Here is a 6000-nt window from a genome sequence, read left to right as displayed (position 1 = left end):
GCACAAATGTTTTCTTTTTGATATTTCTAGCCTTACAAAAGAATATGATGAATCTTTGACCTGACTTGAGCAACAGTGTGCCTAAGGAGTGGCTTGCATCACAAACTCAATCAATATTTGTTTCAGGCATTTTATTCCAGACAGACAAGTTTTCTGAGGTTGTGAATAGCAGAAAATACAGCAGGTGGATGGCTAAATCCAGGAAAAGGCTGTGGCAGCAATGCACAGCACCAGTGGAAGTGTAGTACCTCAGGGAACAGTGTCTTAATTTTCTGAATTGTAATTTTGGCCTGAACTCCTATTTGGATGCTGCTATATTCACTAGCCTTAGTATCAGTCATAATTTAAGTTGCAAAGTACCTCTGAGAAAAATGATAGTCACTTCTAGTTTTAGAAGCCTAAGTACTTTTGAAAATCTGATAATCAGCTGCACAGTAGAGCATCTTGCAACTCACCACCAAAGCTCAGGGAACAGGCATGAACAGGGTTTTCTCTTTTCCTTCCTCTCTGTCTGATCTCTCTGTCAGACATCCTCACCAGGCTGCGGGAAACAATGAGCAGCTGAATCACATCCAAAAGCAAGGGAGGGATGCATGGAAGCAGATAAAGTAATAGGTAAAGAAAACCATTGGGAAGGTGTTTTATGATGAGAGTGAGTACCAAAACTCAAAACTCTCTATCAAGCACCAGTATGGCCTGCGTTTATCCAGGGCATGTCACTTTGCTACAGTGCAAAGGCAGTGTACAACAGCAGTTTTATTGAGGGCACAGGGAACCACAAATTCCCTACTGACTTTCTCCCTCTGCAGTGACCGAAAATATGGATTTGAATGAAGTCTAAGGGTGACAGGGAAATTAAGACAAAATCACAGCTGTACTGCTTAAGAAACTTACGAATAGAAATGACACGGTCAAATTAATGGAGGTGTTCTGTTGTTCAGATCTGGGAACATGGAATACAAGCCAGGTCTGGGCAATGGATGTTAAAGAAGCAGTAAAATGAGTAGCATTAAAAGTATAAAAGGACTATTATAAACTCCTGATGTAGCCTTCTTAATAAAATCTGAAAACTGGCATTGCTTCTAGTAAGGACTACTGAAAGTGTGACTGTGTTAGTTCAGGTGGGGCCAAGAAGAGGGAAAGGAAGAGAAAACAGAGCATCAGGAGAAAGTGTTTTTCTTGTCTGATTTTGGTTTTTATTAGCAGAGTTTGTAATGGAAACAAAAAAAAAAAAAAAGAAAAGAGTAGCTGGATTCCTCCACTTCATGTAATGAAGGGGAACCTGAAGAGTTCCCACAAAGAAGGACCTTGTTTTTCTGACATGAGACCTTTTCCACCTTTGATTCCAGAGGTTTCAGTCCCCAGTTAACAGTCAAGACAGAAGTTAAACTAAGAAGACAGAGGAGATTCTCTCCTTATCTTTGTGCTGGCAGTAGTGAGACATCATCTGACTTCTCAAAAAACTCTTAGCTCGTTGAGGCAAAGAAAATGACCTTGCTTTGGCTATGGACTGGAAAAAAGCAAGCTACCGTTACCTCACAAAAGTCTGACTCACTCATCCTCTGGAAAGGTCCTTTCCTTTTTCCCCACTGACTGCATCAGGGGCCTGAGCAACATGCCCAACTAAGGTGCTGTGTACCTGGAGGCACTTTGTGACAAAACATGATCTCTCAGTATGCTGTGGATCATTCTCGCCTGTGCCACTTCCATCAAAGATAATTACTTCTTATGTTGTGTGCTAGGTTTCTGGAAATGTGTTACCAGTCCAAAATTCAATTCTGGAGGCCTGTTCCTGTCCCAGATTAGGTGCTAGCGGCTTTAGTCTTTGGTTATTACCAAGAGAACCCTGTTCTGTCTGTTCTTTTCTCATAAACTGTATTTTTAATTAACTAATGAATTTTCCTCTGAAAAACTCCATCTTCTTTCATCACTCTTACTCCTTTAGCCCTTCAATATAAGAAGTAAAATGACTGAGAACTAGAAATAAAATAGATAAAAATGAAACAGCTGTTGACCCTGATCTTTCAACTGTTCTTTTCAATTTTTAGTTACTCTGGTAAAGACCTTTAATGAAGAAAACAGAGTAGTTTTATTATCTTAACTAATTCCAATCATTTTCTTAGCTGTGTAATGTAATGTTCTGTTATTATGTTACTGCAGATTGTTTTCTTAGAAAGAAGTAGGGTAGATACATTTGTGACTGGTCAAGAGATTTGGTTTACTGTTGTTCTCTCTAATTGGGAAAGTAAAGTAGAGAAATGATTGAAAGACCATTTCACACCAAGTTTGAGTTGGATTCACGTTGACCTAAGTCTGCAATAATACAAGTGTGAATTAGGAGCACTGTGTTTAATTAATTTCTGCTTCTTCAGTGAATGATAAAACATATTTGTCTGCATATATTTATCCATTTACAAGATGTAACTTCATGAACTGTCAGATCAGCTTCAGAGAAATCACATGATCTGATGACATAAAGAATGAGGTAGGTGGCACTGAGTACGTCCCCTCCTGCTCAGTGTGCAGCATCTTGCAGGATTAATCCCAAACTGAGGGGAGTTATGGTTCACATTTATTAGAGTGAGCTGGTCGTTATAAGAAACAAGACACATTTCAAATTTTGATGGAAACTAAATTGGCTGCTGGTCAATTAAACAGAAATTAGATCATCACTCACTAGGCCAAAGGCATCAACAGTAGGTTGATGCATTTCTCAATAGCGATTTCTTGAAATCATTCTCAGCTGTAATCAGAGAAAGAAAGAGGTTAATTTCTCTGCTTTCTTGTAGCTCTATCCCTTGTGAGTCCAAGATGTGGCAGCTGTGGTCACACTCTGGTGCATGAAAGCTCAGAAGATTTGAGGCTGTGCACAAGGAAGCCACACAATGAATGGAAGGAATGAGATGACAATTTGCAAAGTGTGGTTCCTGAAGATACACACAGGGTCTCACGCCTCCCAGACTGGGAAAAAAAGAAGTGTTTTAAATAGACAAACAAACAAACAAAATAATCTCACTAACGATGAGGTAGAGTATGGAATAAGAGTAGGAGTTTCTGTGGATTTAGCCCCCTGGAGATGAAAAGAATGTGGTAAGACATTACAGGACAAAATATCCTAATCATTGCTTGAATTTTAACAAGTAACTATGGAAAGAGGTGAGGAATCAGCATCAAGGTCACTAGTGCAGTAAATACAGTAATTGTTCACTGAGGAATATAGTTATGTCAAGAGCACTTTGTAAAAGTCAGGAAAAGCAGCTGTTTGATCCTGTGTTCATGAGTAATACATGTCTTACAGGTCTGTGACTGCTTACTATGCATCATACTCCCTGTATTTCCATTTTTATTTTATTTTATTCCACATAATTACAAATGGCTAATATTCCCACAAGTACAAAGCTACAGGGATGTACTTTCATCTCGTTCTGAGGGCTTTGTGTCATTTTAAGAATAAGAAAACCTCCCACAACTGGATCAAGTGTTTGCTCTGGAATAAAATTATATCCATAACTATAAGAGAATGTCTCCCAGTCCAAAGGCTGTCTGAAGATACCTCTCAAAGATCAAAGGACTGTGCAAAGCACTGTATGTGGGAATCTGTGTGCACTTTATACTCTCTGCTGGATAACAAATGCTGTGAGCACTGTTGCAAAAACTTAAAGATTTCCTTTTGATTGTGTTAACCTGGTTTGTGTCTCCATCATCACCATCTTTCCTTTACTTTCAAATGAAATGACATGAATCAGAGGTAGAAAAAATAATACTAGAAAATTGTTCATTTTAATACTAGAGACATCCATTTCAGTAACATAGTAAGTGCCTTGAAGATTCAAAACCACTTATCAGCATATTTACAAAAAAAAAATCCTACCTCTAGGCTGGTGTTGGTCAGGTACCAAGGACGAAGGTTAAGCCAGCATAGTTCAACAGCAGAAACTGTCATTTTTGAATTTATGGAGGACAAAGGAAGGTGGACCAGTGTTTTCAGTGAATATGGCATTGGAGGGCAGCAAGGAAATATGGAAAAGTACCCATGAAAACAATACAGTACAGAAGGTAACAAGTTGTGCAAGAAGCCAGGGTGTGCAGACTGAGAAGGAATCGTGGGATGAGAGAAAGGAGAAATCACATTGGTTGCAACACTGATGTCAACAGGCAATGAAACAACAGGCAGATGACAGAGGTTGCCCAGTGCAGTGAAGGTTCTGTGGCAGGAGGATTCTGAAGTCTAACAGAGAGGCTGCAGGAGTCCTGACCAAGAACCATGCTTTAGAAGGGAAGAAGATGTCTCAAGAGTCATAAATGGAACACAAGATCCTCTGCCAGCACACATCTATGAGTACTGGTGAATATTCCTAGTACTGGTCTTGCAAAAGGATGAGCGCTTGTTACTACCATTGATTACTCCATGAGCTCACCTACTAGAGGTCTAAGGGTTCAGCTCTCCTGATGGCCCATAGAAGCATCAGTGTGTTGCCATGTGATGAAGTTTGTTTTTCCATGAGCTTTCCTGAAAGCCCTAGGAAATTACTCTCACAAAACTGTATTTAAAGGACTTTATGAATACAGCACAGCTAATCTGAGGATAAGCTAGGAAATGCCAGAAGTGCCACAACCAGTTGACTGTTACTCCTCTGGGTGTCACGGTGCCCACTAATAAAATGTCACAACCAAAATTATAATAAAAAAAGCAATCAGATTTGTTTTAGTCAATCATGCTTTGAAAATGACTGTATGGCAAGGCAAGATGTCAAAAATTCTGAACAGAAACAATTGAGTAGGAAAAAGAAAATATAGCTATTTGCAAATATGCCTTCTCCTCCTTCACTCTCCAGTGCAAGAGTGCTCCTAAGGGACCAGTTAACTTCAGCATGTGTATGTACTGTTCTTTAGGTCACAGTACAGCAGACTGAGACATAGAAGTTCAAGCCAAAACTGTTTTGCAATTAAGAAAGTGTTGCAAGGTGAAGTTGTGAGGGGAAATAATAAAAAGGAGGTCTTAAGTATCATATATATATATTTTTACTTCAGTGGGTCTAAAGCATATGTTTTATTCTAAAGTACATGCTCGAGAAATGTTGTGTTGAATTAGGCCAGATGCAGGTGTTTAAGAGAATTCATGAACAAAGAGCAAAGCCATGTATGCTACACATTGTTCAGTACTGCAGTGGCTTTAAAGTTCTCTGGCTATCTGAGGGCAAAACTGATATAAATCACATTAGACACATGAAATAGGAATAAAACTTGAGAAAGGACTGAGTGAGGAGCAGCTCTCACTGCAGGCACCTTACAACTAATGGACACCCTGCTTTATTACAAGGAATTGCTTTCCAGCAGGCCAGTGAAATACCAGCAGAAATTAAGAGACTTTTCCACGGTCTCAGAGAACACTTTGGATTGAACCTTTGACTTCCAAGCTTTAGCCCAAACTTCACAGTCCTAAGCAGTTGTACGTAAACCCCTCCATCCTAATTATAAATAGGCTTAATGCATTTTAAACGGAAAGATTTTGAGAATTGTGTTTTCTCAACAATACAGAACAAAGCAGAGTCCAAGTATTAATCGCTCCAGCCTTGTAATTAAATGCAGACATACTGTACTCTGACTGTGATTCTTGAAAGCTTGCCCACTTGATTTTTTTTCAGTACAATAAAAAAGAACACCACCAAATTTTTGAGTAAATGCAGTTTACTGATGTGACAATAGGTCATTGGCATCATTACAATTAGAAATGCTTTCATGCATTAACTGCAAATGATAATAAAAAAAAAGTCAGTAGTCAAGCCACTGCAAATTATTCTGCTTATTAACATCCAGTATTCTTTAAAAAGCAGTTAATGCTCATCTGTTTATTTTGTGGTTCTGTTGGGGAACAGCCCTGGGATCTGCTTTGGCACATGCCTGCCCACATGAGCCCGTGCTCATAGTTGGATGGATGTAAGCCTGTCTGGCCCAGAAGCCAAACCCTCCAATCAGAGTAGTATCATGAGCAATGGTGTG

The sequence above is a fragment of the Centrocercus urophasianus genome, unplaced genomic scaffold, assembly GCF_019232065.1.
Source record: "Centrocercus urophasianus isolate 14NV4802_14NV808 unplaced genomic scaffold, USGS_Curo_1.0 seq_16, whole genome shotgun sequence".
NCBI classification, from domain to species: domain Eukaryota; kingdom Metazoa; phylum Chordata; class Aves; order Galliformes; family Phasianidae; genus Centrocercus; species Centrocercus urophasianus.
The sequence above is the reverse complement of the archived record's forward strand: the minus strand, read 5'-3'. Positions refer to the sequence as shown.